This window comes from Hippopotamus amphibius, chromosome 12 (assembly GCF_030028045.1).
Source record: "Hippopotamus amphibius kiboko isolate mHipAmp2 chromosome 12, mHipAmp2.hap2, whole genome shotgun sequence".
Lineage (NCBI taxonomy): Eukaryota > Metazoa > Chordata > Mammalia > Artiodactyla > Hippopotamidae > Hippopotamus > Hippopotamus amphibius.
The window spans coordinates 97,616,013-97,629,859 of NC_080197.1; the positions used below are offsets into that span (position 1 = coordinate 97,616,013).

Consider the following 13,847-nt stretch of genomic DNA (forward strand, 5'->3'; position numbering starts at 1 on the left):
TGTTAAAGGTGTATTTTCTGACATAGATGAATTTAATTTTATTTATTTTGTAGTTAAGTTTATCAAAATTTCTGTACTTTCTGGCTTTAGTCATATATTAGGTAGAACTTCATTCAATTCTATCTTAAAAATTCACTATACTTTTTCCCTACAATTTTAGTTTTAATTTTTACATTTAAATCCATTGCTTTTTATATTTAAATCTGTTCCATTGATTATCTCATCTTTATCTCTTTCAGTACCATACTATTTTAAGTTCTGAGACTTTACAGTATATTTTACTATAAAAAAAGAGAAAGAATTACAAGTTTCTCACTTTTTCAAAATTTTCTGATTTCTCACAAATATATATTTCTGGATAAACTGCAGGAACACTTTGGTCAAAAAAACTTTCCTTGGTGTTTTCACTGAAATTTTATTGCACTTAGCGATTGCCAAGAATAATTTATAGTTCTCCAATATAGAATTATTTATGCCCCTTAGTTGATTTTAATAATTTCCCTCATAAGGCTTGCACATGTTTTTGTATGCATTTGCTGAATAAGTTTTTTCTGCTTTAAGTGGAATTTTTTATCATTTTCATTAAAATTTCTAACTGGTTATTTTTAATTAATAAAAAGTTACCCATCTTTGAATAGCAAATCATTACCTTATTAAACTATCCTAGATTTTCCAGGTATTCAATAATATCATACCACATGCATACAATGATAATTCTGCTGCTTCATTCTAATATCAAAACTTTAATTTTATGCATATTTTTAGGAAAGAACTGTCAGGTATCTTGTTTTGAATTTTTAAATCACAAATTAAGTGGTACCACATACATATTCTTTTTTGAGCCTGATTGAACCAACAGGTGCTATAGATTTTCAAATATATGGAAAGGGATTTTAGTCATATGTTGACTGCTCATTTTAAAATTCTGTAAAATTAATTATACCTATTACTCATGATCCAGTAATTAAAGCCAGTAATTGAGGGGAAAAAAGATATAAAGATAAAAAGACACACATGCACATATATACATATATACATACATGCATACACATAGAGTCATCTCAGGTACTTAGTTTCTTAATAAGTTTATTCAAATTGTTCTTCTTAGGCATGGAAGGGTAAAATTATGAAATTACCTTTGCTTATTAAGAAGGAAGGAGGCAGGGGCTTCCTAGGTGGTGCAGCAGTTAAGAATCCGCCTGCCAATGAAGGGGACACGGGTTTGATCCCTGCTCCAGGAAGATCCCACATGCTGCAGAGCAACTAAGCCCATGCGCCACAACTATTGAGCCTGTGCTTTAGAGCCCATGAGCCACAACTATTAAGTCCACGTGCTGCAACTACTGAAGCCCACGTGCCTAGAGCCCATGCTCCACAACAAGAGAAGCCCCCACTCATGGCAACTAAAGAAAGCCCACGTATAGCAAAAAAAGACCCAACACAGCCAATAAAATAAATAAATAAATAAATTTATTTAAAAAAAAAAGGAAGGATGCAGCTGTCTCCATATCCTCTCCTCCTTTTAAAGTCTCCTTGTAAACATAATAAGGCCCAATAATCAGAGGCCTGAACTTGTGATTTTACAATGCAAAGCCTTTCTGATCTTTGAACCTGTAAACACACACTTCCAAATTTAATTCATGATTTTTTCATGGCCTTTACAGGAGACAGTCACAAGGTGCATCTATGTATCTCTCAAGGAGATACATTTTTATTGTTCTTTCTTCGACTTTATAAATTTGTGTACAATTCTGTTCAGGGTTTGTAGTCATTTTCCTACTAACTTACATATATGTAAATCCGATAATGCTTCCCCAATGGTAAATTATATTCTTTCTGCTGTATTTTTATGGAGAGTGTTTTTGTTACCAGTACTGTATTATATTTCCAGCAATTGGTAAGATATGAATGCAGTGCCTTTAAAGCAAACATCACATCTATGAGTATGAAATCACAATATCAGATCCAATGAACATTATTTCAAATACACTAATAACATGATCTAAGAAATATAATCAATTTTGTTTTGGTTCTTGTTTTTCTTTTATAATGACTTTTTATTATGATTTTTCTTTTATAATGACTCCCCATAATTTTGTTAGTGTTTATATGTACACATATCTTTGTTTTAAAATTATCTTAAAATACAGAAACTTGGTGTACCAGAATTTCTGTTCCAGAAGATATTATTATAAAAAGTTAATGATGTGTTTCCCTGCAACATAATTCAGTACTTATACTGGCCAAGGGAACAACATTACAGCTGAAATCCCCTACTTAACTTCTCAACAGAGTTCTTCCTGGCTCTGGAAGATGATTGAAATTTACAAAGCAGTGCCAAATCCAGAACCCTGTGGATTACATAATAAAATTTTAATTGCATTGAGTAAAATAAATGCTTGGGAGCACTGCCAAGAAAAACAAACAAACAAAAAATCTGGGTTTAAAACAAATGAGGAGAAAAATAGACTACAGAAAGAATGATTAATGATTAAAAGAGAAGCTGCTTTTCTGATCACTATGGGGCTTTGAGCTGTCATCCTGAGATCATAGCCCTTTGGAATATGGTTCATGTGGTGAACCTGATGGATTTAATAGTGACTGCTGCAAACTTGGTCCAAGCAGCAATAATTTCTGAATCCCACCTCATTAAGTTATATCAAGCAGTTCCTTCTCTGGACAGCACTTTTTTGGTTTGTTTTCTCTCCTTTTTTTCCTAATTACTAAAAGTAAAGAATGATTCTTAGAATAGAGTGCTCTTAAGATACAAAAGTTAGATTCTCATGATTGGGAAAAGTAGCTTCTTAAAATAGAGCTAACTAGAATTCATTCGTGCACGATTTTAATCAGTTGATCACACGTATCTCTCAAGAAATAACACACTTTAAAATACGACTTCTATGTATATGATTAATGAGATAAATGTGTACCCCTTAATATTACTTGGCAATTGGGAAACTGTCAATACAAATACAATGAGTAAAATTCATGTAAAATAAATTCCTGGAAAGGTGCACCGGAAGCATATCAAAGTGATGAAGACGATCGTGTAATCAGAGAAGAGACAGATGGAAATCTTGGGGGGAAATGATAATTTTGTATTCTCCCATCACTGTCTAGAAATTGACTTTACTGACTGGCTGATACTAGGATCCTTGTTTCCTTAAAAAGCAGCCCTACAGGAAATGGTCACCCATCAGGTTACAACTGTATGAGAACACTTCTTAAAGTCATCCGACCACCTGCTTTCTGATACTTTTCCTCCATTGGCGGAATGTTCTGGAGGAGAATTTTATACTTGCTCATATGTATATTTGATCCCTTTGGCAGTGTCTATTTCAGAGAAAATAACTAAGTTGTTATTTTGGCTTACGAGTAAAATTAATTTGTGTTTGTTGAACTTGAATCAGTCCTTCAGAGTCTGACCACCACATCTTAATAAACGAATGCTTTTGTAAACTCACTGAGTAATAGAAGTGTAAAATGGCAACGAAAGATAAACAGAAAAGAGAACCCGCCCCTACACAAACATAAAATAATACCTAACACTTACATAAAACTAACTGCTAGGTAATATTCCAAGCCCTTTCTTAAAAGAATTCATTAATCCTTAAAACAGCCTTGTAAGTTCCTTACCAAATTTATCATCTCCTTACACATGAAGAAATTGCCGCTGGTAAGTAGCAGAACAGAATTCACACCCAAGTAGCCTTCTTCTGCATTCTACAGTTAAAACAGGAATTTACTGCCTCAGCTCTGTAGAATTCTCCCTTTTCTTTTGTGTTTGCACCTACACTCTGCTTTGTTTCTTTGGGAATAGCATGAGTTGCAGGCCTCCAAATCAATATCTGATAAGAGTACCCCCTATCTTTCATAGATTAATTAAAACTTTTTTGGTAGCCTTTTTCAATATAGAGGCTGTTTGTAGAGAGCTCATATTAATCTTTATAGTTAATTCCCACCTTTCTTATGAAAGCTTCAAAATCTATCTCTCTGATAATTTCTGGGAGCTTTCTGTGGTGTAAAAATTGAAATAGGCATTGTAAAAATTATTTTCTGTAAGGTGATCCTATTGGCTCTACTTTCAAGATAAATCTACAACCTAAGTATTTATCACCAATCCCATTGCTGTCTCCTGGTCCAAGCCTCCATCACCTCTTACCTCAGATGTTCTAAGTGCTTTCTAGCTGATCTATCTCCCTGTGCCTGCCCTCTCCTGCCTAGGGCATATCTTCAACACAACAGGAAGTCTGATATTAAAAACATCAGCCAAGCTTCCCCTTCACCCCCTACCCCGTGTCCTCAAGTCCGTTCTCTACATCTGCATCTTTATTCTTGCCGTCACTGGGTTCATCAGTATCAAGTTTTAGATTCCATATATATGTTAGCATACGGTGTTTGTTTTTCTCTTTCTGGCTTACTTCACTCTGTATGACACAGGGAGATCAACTCGTTGATTGGTGATGACTTAGAGAGGTGGGATAGGGAGGGTGGGAAGGAGTCACAGGAGGGAGGGGGTATGGGGATATATATATATAAATACAGCTGATTCATTTTATTGTAGAGCAGAAACTGGCACAATAGTGTAAAACAATTATATTCCAATAAAGAGCTTAAAAAAAAAAAAAAAAACTCTCCCTGCCATCCAGAAAAAAAAAAAATCAGCCAAATGGCATTATTCTTTTACTCGAAACCTTTCAGTTGCTCTTAAGTATAGGTCTTTCCAGGGATTTACATGACTTTACATGGTCTGTCTTCAATTCTCCCCTGACTCCATCTCCCACCATTGTTCTCACAACTCACTCTACTCTAGCAACATTGAGCTCTTTAATATTCTTCCATCGGATAGGCAAAGTTATGCTTTAGAACTTTTGCACTGGCTGTTTACTCCATCTAGAGCATTCTTCTGCAAGATATGTTCTTGGCTAGCACATTTTTTCAAGTTTTTTTTTTTTTTTTGAGAAATTTGTGCCTTTATTAGAATGGTGTTAGGCTTTAATATACCAATTTGGATAATCAAATTATTCATTTTTTAAAAAATGTATGTATTTATTTTATTGCCTGTGTTGGGTCTTTTTTGCTGTGCGCGGGCTTTCTTTTAGTTGCAGTGAGTGGGGGCTACTCTTCGTTGTGGTGCGCAGGCTCCTCATTGCCGTGGCTTCTCTTTTTGCAGAGCACAGGCTCTAGGCACATGGGCTTCAGTAGTTGCAGCACATGGGCTCAATAGTTGTGGCTCACGGGCTTAGCTGCTTTGCGGCATGTGGGATCTCCCTGGAGCAGGGATCAAACCTGTGTCCCCCGCACTGGCAGGCAGATTCTCGACCACTGCACCACCTAGGAAGCCCATATTCATTTTTTAATAAGAAATGACACTACAGAACTGCAATACTGGTCCAACAGTCTTGTATTTACTTTTCCTTTAAAGCAAGAAACAATGTGAGTAATCAGAAAGCACTAGCAGGCATCGGTTAATCCAAGATACTAGCTTCTTAGTTCCAAAAGCACTTGCAAAGAAAACCATTAAGGGGCATAGGAGGATGGAAGCAGCTTGTAATAACTGGAATCCCATGAGTGTGTGTGTACCCCAAGTCTCATAGGTTATTTTTTTGTATTTACCCTTTACTTGGTCACTTTTTTTCCCTCAAATACTAGATTTTCTTTGACTTTTTTCCTCAAAGTGTAAAAAATATGAAATATAAACTAGCTCTTGCATTGCACACTTCGAAGTGTACAATTCAAGCATTGCAGAGCTATCTATATAGCGATAAATCCCATCAAATCTTGGATAACTCAATAATATACAAAATACCAGGGCACAGAAAGAACTAAAACCCACTTCTGTTACACATAAGATTCAAATATTCACTCTAAAGAAAAACACAATCGTTTTGGCTCTCCTCTACATTCGCATGTTGATATACTTAATAAAATATCCCTCTATAATTATGTTTGGTCTTATTATTTCAAGTCGGGTTTAAAACCTCAAATGCAGCCATCCAGACAAAACAGGTCATCAGAAAGATTGTTTCTTTCCCATCTCCCTAACCCCAATAGCTATGAAGCCAATTTTATGACATTTCTCCAAACACTGGATTATGCCGACAAATGCCAGGTCCAACTTCATAAACCTTTTTGGTGTGGCATACTTGGTAGAACTCAGGTGTGGAAGACAGCATGGATCCTCCAAACCAAACTGCATGTCGCTGCATGTGGTGTGTAATGACTTGTACCCCAGTAGGTTTTGGCTTCTATCTACCACCACTCAATTCCTCACTTAATTTCAGCCTGGCATCTACAGTTCTTTTCAATTCTCTTTGCAAGCGAGGTCCAAAGTCCCAGAACATTGGCTGAACCTCCAGAGAGGACGATATTCTCGTAGAGCGGACGTCCGACGTCAATAGGAAGATTCTGAGTTACTTCATCTACAACTTCTGAGATAGGCTGAGAAAAGTCCGTATTAGCAAACTCTAGATGAAAAAAATTTTCAGGTCCCAAAAATCGCCCATATCCAACATCAATGGAAAATTCTTTCTTTGAGATAGCATCGATTCCAGTATACTGTTTAATCCGCTTTGATCCATCTGTATCAACCTTGTTAAATTCTTTTACGAAATCTGAGCAGACGTATCTATAGCACGCCCTTACTGCCTTAGCAGTTTCCAAGGATTGCTCTGGAGGAATTCCTACTTCTCTGTCTCTCAGCAGTTGCTGAAATAAAATGTTATATCGCGTCCTGTGGTTGAAATGTGCTTAATACAGCTGCCAGTCACATACACTTCAGCCACAGGGATGACACAAGTGACACCGTCTCCACTATTACCATACCCATCAGCGTCCTTTCTCCTATTTGTCTGGAGGTCCAGGATGCAGCTAAGGCAAGAACAAACTGTACAGCAATGTACAAGCCTGGAACATTGAAGGACTCACATATTATTTCAGCAGTACATTCCCCATTCTCTGGAGTATTTAGTGGAGGTTCAGCCAAAAGAAAATAATGATCTTCAGGTTCTGCCCTTGAATATTTAAAGATCACTTGCTCCGTAAACCAGACATAGGTTTTGCTATTTCTTCATCGCCAATGAAGAAGTCTAGGTCATCAGCACCTTTCATCCTCCTCCTCTGAGCTTGATCACCCACTTTTGCTGACTCCTTAACAGCAGTGCAGGCAGCGATGATAAACCGTGGTTCCGTATTTCCAGCATATCCTAGTTTTGTGTACCCCGTGCCACCATCCACCACACAGGCCGGCAACAGTCGCGCCGTTTTCCTCCTCGCCTGCTGCCGGCGCGGCCACCCCTGCTCCGTGCGGGTTGGGGCCAGGGATGGGCGGCAGAAGGTAGAAGCTATCTGACCATCCACTGCCAGGCTGCCCTCTCCGTCCAGGGGGGAGCCGGGAAGCCAAAGCAGTAGCGAAAGAGCAGCAGGCTTGGTCCCCAGATGTTTCTTATATGGATCTTCTCCATTAGGCTTACCCTGACTAGTCTGTTTAAATTTGTTAATTCCTTTCACTCTTGATGAGGTACTCCTAAATGACCCTGACCCTTCTCTACATTTTCCCATAACAATAATCGTACTCTCTTTTTTATTATGCTTGTTGATTATTCTCTGTTTCTCCCCTCCTCAGACTAGAATATAAACTCCATGAGAGCTGGAATCTTGTCCATTGTATTAACTTTTATATCCTGAACCCTTAGAGCAGCACCTTGCACATAGCTGGAGAGAGATCAATTTTTTGAGTGAATGAATGATACTAATACAAAAGGAGTAATAGTTTATCAGCATTCACTTGTTCCTGAAAGAATTCTAAGCATTTTAATTTTATTACTTCTTTTAATCTTCACAACAAACCTATGAAGTAAATGTTAGGATTAGTCTCAGTTCATAGATAATAGAACTCAGACACAGAAAGGCACAATTGTCTACCAATTAATTATTAAAAATTAACTGAATTTCTGCCTAAAATGCTGACCAAAGGAACAAAGAAAGAAAAAAGAAGAGATAATAACTGTCCAAGATTTTTAGACTTCTGAGTCCTGGGTCAGAAAAATGTTTATTTAAATAGTCTACTTTGGTGAAATATTACGATAATTTTTAAATATTGAAAGTGAACAATTATTATATATACTCTAAAGAACAGCTTTCTTCTAAACCTAGATTTTTCCACTGATTTTTTTCCAAACACTAGACCAAGGTCTGCTTTAGCCAGTGCTTTTCTGCTAAATTACTTGGAGATACACACAGTATAAAATAAAAGCGAAATTTTTGTGCTATTATGCAAATACAAAATGCCTCAAGTGGCAGATGTAAATTAAATCTTTCTCAGTAGAAGTAAGGAGTTATGATCTATTGAAATAATAACATTATTATTATTTTAAAAGCATTTTTCAATTTACCAAGTACCTTCATATATGTTACCTGATTTTTGCCATTACAGTAATTCTTTGAGAAAGGTATAACAAACATTATTACTCGCATTTTGCAGATATGAAAACACAGCCTCAAAAAGCTTAAATTGTTTGGTTTAGGCCATGCAATTAGCAGAACCGGGATTCGAAATCAGTGTCGAACTGATTTTGATCAGTCACCAAACCAATCTCACAAAGACTTTTAGAAAATATTCTGAAATACATCACTGTATTTCCTGCCAAAAGTGATAGGTGGAATATCTTGAAACTGGTATGACTTTAAAATCCCAAAGCATACCTATCAGCAAATATTTATTGAAAAAGTGAAGCTAGGAAGTAAAGACATATGAATAAAGAGAAGACCTGGGTATCTTAAGTATTTTCTCAGTGATGGAGGGAATGACAGTGATGGTGATTGTATACATGGGAGGTGGAAGTGAAGGTTTAACTGTTGTGTGTCAGGGTTTTTGGTTCTGTCTAAGGAATTTATTGACTAAGAACACTCTCAATCTGTCATTCCAACCATTTACCAGGTGCAATTAAGGAAGGAAAGTTCTGTTTCTTATTTGATTCATAAATAGCACAGGACTCAGGAGAAACTAAGATTTCTGCCGCAGTCACATAAGAAAATACCACTCGTACAGCATCAAAATTTTTATTTCTGAAGACTTTGAGGAAGGTTCTTGTTCTCTGTGAAAACAAACAAAAAAATCATTTCTTCAGAATACTAAATGCCTTTGTCCTACATGTCTAAGATGTCTTCAGCACACTGTGACCCACAGAGCATCATCAACATGTTGTACCTCTGATCCCACACCAGCAAAGCAGTGCTATGAAATGAACCTCTGAAAAGAGGAGTAATCTCTTTTTCTTTTTCTTTTTTTTTTTTTTACTGTGTTAATTCTTTTTATTTTTTTATTTTTATTTTTATTTTTTTTGGGGGGGGTACACCAGGTTCAATCAACTGTTTTTATACACATATCCCCGTATTCCCTCCCTTCCTTGACTCCCCGCCCCTCGAGTCCCCCCCACCCTCCCCACCCCAGTCCTCTAAGGCATCTTCTGTAAGAGGAGTAATCTCTTGATGATCAAGACATGCAGCATCATTACCCATACTGTGCACAATGCATTTTTTTCGTCCATCAGAGCATCCCCTCAGTAACAAAGGAAACAAAAAATATCATGTTGCATGTGTTTGCTTTTTAATATCTGATATAATAAAGAAAGTTACTGAGGGACTTTCCTAGGCCCTTTCATTATAATTAAAGTGCCATTTAAATGATCTTCAATTATTATACTATATCATAGGGATTGGTTTGTTACATTCAAACTAAAGCCATTAGAAAACAGAGTTAATAAGCTTAGCTGAAAAAAAAAAAAAAAAAACCTGAGAATAGATACCATAAGCTTCCTCTTCTTCCTCTGCGGAGTTAGTGGGAAAGTCATGTTATAGCAGGGGTCTCCAGCCTTAATGCTAGGTCAGTTGTGCCCATGAAGATGAGGAAGAATGCAACCCCTCTCCACCAGAATTTGAGACAGTCCTTCCATAGCCTGAGATCCAGAGACAGCTTGTCAGTGCAGCAACTCAAGAAGTCCCTCTAATCACTCCTCACTCTTCACTTCTACTAGGATAACATGACATATATCAGAATGTACATGCTGCTTTTCAGAAGCTCTGATTTCCCTTGAGGATCTTTGTCTCTGTGGCTCAAAGTATAGGTCACCATCATGACTCATTTTAATGTGATTAGGCCTTGAAATATTCCCCACATGATTTTAAAAATATCACAGGCAACCTATTTTGCCAATTCCATCAGGAAAGCTGTAGGCCGTTTTAGGGAGCTTACAGAATTCTTAGTTTACTCAGTAGTATAAAATTTACAATATCAGAAGCTCACACGTTCCTCATAAGAAGTATTGGTGTTGAAACTTGAAATGCTATTTCAGATTATGTGACCCCTCAACACCCCTTTTTCCAAGTCTTTAGAGAAAAAGCTCGAGTAAGTCCCACCTACTCTGATAAATAGAATTGCATTGCATAGAATAGATGTTCTTAACCTGGGATTTGGGAACACCTAGGAGAGCCCTTGAATAGGTTTCAAGAGGTCCATGAGCACCTAAAATTGTACATGTATTTGCCCATGTGAATTATTGTGAAAAGATCTATAACTTTCATTAGAATCTTAACAGGGACTGTGAACACAAAATTGTTAAAATCACTGCCTAAGGTCTATGTTTTGAGGAATATGAATTTCTAACTTCTCACTCCAGATAATTAGAGATGAGAGAAATAGGCAAGAGTGAGTGAAGAGCAAGGGCAGATGTTCTCATACTGCCCTAGACAGTCCCACTTATTTTTAATAATTAAAATAGATGAGGGATACAATATTAAGTCTGCCAAATAATACAGAGAAAAAAAGAGAAAAAGAAAAGGAACTCTGATTTACTTACAAAAAATGTCATGTTATTCAAAAAATTTTAAATGTTTACTACTTCTGAGTAATACAAGCTTAGGTGCATGAACAAGAAAAATGAACCCGTTTCTGTTCCCTCAGATTCACTATTTATCTTGTGTTGTGATCATTAAAAGAAATAACAAATTTTTTTTTATTATGTGTGGTAACAGATGTTAACTAGACTTATTGTGATCATTTCACTCTATATACAAATATCAAATCATTCCATCGCACACCTGAAACTAATATAATGGCGTATGTCAATTATACCCCAATTAAAAAAAAAGAATGCTGTGAAATATTAACTGCAAATATAACAGAGTATATGTCCTAGTCTGCTTGGACTGCCATAATAGAGTACCATAGGCTGGGTAGCTTAAACAACGGAAATTTACTTTCTCGCAGTTCTGGAGACTAAAAGACTAAGATCAAGGTTCTGGACTGTTCGGTTTCTCATGAGGCCTTTCTTCCTGGCACGCAGACAGCCTCCTTCTCACTGTGTCCTCACACGGCCTTTCCTCACTGCACGTAGAGAGAGCATGCTCTCTGGTGTCTCTCTTTATGAGGTCAAAAATCTTATTAGATTAAGACCTCTTATAACCTCATTTAACCTTAAGTGCCTCCTTATAGGTCCCTTTTGTAAATTCATCCACATTTGGGGTGAACTGGGGGGCAGGATACAAATGTTCAGTCCATAACTAATTTGTGATACAAAAATATAACTGGAGTCAGCAAAGCAAGCTATAATGGCTAGAGGAAATTTTTATTTTGAAGGGATGGTCTCACTTTGGGCTATTAAGGGTGAGCTTATTTCAAAATATTCTTTTTATTTTAAACTTATGGTTTTCCTTCTAGAAATTTTGGGTATGTTTGCAAAACTTTCCTTCATAAGAATTCCTTATAAGTTTCCACAGACTATATTTTAAAAGAAAAAGTGCCTCACTCATTAGAGAGAAGCCACATTAAAAGATTCAAGTATTTAATAATGTGGTTTGGTAGGGGAGGTGGGGTATGTTAAGAATAAGCTCCCCATATCACCAAATCCAGCTATTTGTGTGTATGTGTACATACATGCACACGTGTATACTGGCATACAAAAGCTATTTCACTTATACTGGCTTTTAGACGGCAGAGATTTTATTATAAAATTTATGCCTAGATCACCTTGAATAACAATTTGTTCATTTAATCCAATGTTCAGACTAATAGTCGCTGAGTATTTTATTATGTAAGACACAAGGAATAAAAGATATAAATAGATGAAATACAGTACAACTCAGTGAGTGTAATGGTTGAAAATTGAACGACCAAACATCTGCAGGTTGTGGATAGCCTGGCAGAAGAGATGGCACCTGGGCTGAATCTGGCATGAAAGGTGGGAAAGAGGAAGAACAGTTCATTTCAGATAAAGGAAACGGTTGAAAGCAAAGCTGCAGTCATGAAATTCAGTCGTAGGTAAGACTATAGAGGTCTCCCATCTGTATAAAGCCCCAGGTAGTATGTGTACTCCCCTAATTTATATCCATATGCAAAACAAAATCAAAGGGCTAAGATTCTGACTCCTCCATACTTCTAGTCTGCCAGGTAAATGAACCATCCATACATCAAACTGCGTATGTTCAAGTCATAGTCTTGATATTTAACCTTTCTTGGCCTATTTGAAAATCCTAATTAAAATGATGATTAAAAATTGGAACATACTTTGCTTTATCAAGAAAATGAGATTTGAGCAAGGAACTAAAGGTAGGTCATTAGACGATTGGATATCTGAGGGAAGAATGTTCCAGAAAGAGGAAACCCTGAGCCAAGACTGTGTCTTGTGTGTGCATGGTAGGAGGCTAATGCAGCTGAGGGGAACTAATGTGAGGAATAGTTGTGGGAAATGAGGCCAGAGAGGTGACAGGAAGCAGATTACGTAGGCCTTGATAAACCATTGTAAGGACGTTGATGTTTCTCCGGGTGAAATGAAGAGCCATTGTGGAATATTGAGCACAGAAGAGACAAGATTTGGTTTAAGTTTTTTTTTGTTTTGTTTTGTTTTTAATTTTTTTTTTATTTTTATGGCACACGGGCTTAGTTGCTCCGCGGCATGTGGGATCTTCCTGGAGCTGGGATCGAACCTGTGACCTCTGCATTGGCAGGCAGATTCTTAACCACTGCGCCACCTAGGAAGCCCTTGGTTTAAGTTTTAAAAGGATTACTGAAAAGGATTGTTGAAAATAAATGGAGGTGGAATTTGGGGAAAGGCACAAGACAGAAAAAGGAGAACCCATTACCAGGCTATTATAGTGCAAGATATCTGGTTACTTGGACAAAGGTGATGGCAGTAGAGTGGACAGGTTCTGGATGCACATTGAAGGCAGAGCCAGCACTATTTCTTTAAGGACTATATACATATATATCATATATATGCACATATATATATATATATACACATATTTATATACTATATAATCTCTACATTTATATACTATATATTTATACGTGACCTACTCTCTACTCATAGGTTATTGTGATGACAATTAAGTGATTTAGCACATGTAAAACAATTAGAATAGTACTTGACACATAGCAGGAATTCAATGAGCCATTTCTATTCATGCTTGCCTTACTATACATGTCTCTTTAGGGCCAAGTTAGTTATTTTCTTGTGGGACTTTGACTCATTAATACCTTCTAGGTCATACCCAAGTTACCATGTGACCGAGAAATTCAACCTGCTAAGTAGAAAAGAATCTGTAAAACTTTTCTTTAGCAACTTTATTTCATGGCAAATTTTTTAAGACCAAAAAAATCACCTTCAGAGAGGAAATGCAGGTGCCTAATAGATCATAGCTCACAGGCTGTTTCATCTATAGAAAGAGAGTGTCACTGTCATGATTGCAAAGGATTCAGAGAAAATGTGGGGTATTACAGCTCAGAATGGAGGCCTTGACATAAGCAACGAGATCAAAGTGGTGATGGAAGATCTTGTAGCTTTTTACTT

General features: G+C 36.8%; 1 pseudogene; it reads right to left on the bottom strand.

Moving 5' to 3' along the window:
* Window positions 1–6,068: 6,068 nt before the first annotated feature.
* LOC130833478 (actin-related protein 3-like) lies at window positions 6,069–7,245 on the bottom strand (annotated as a pseudogene).
* Window positions 7,246–13,847: the final 6,602 nt, after the last annotated feature.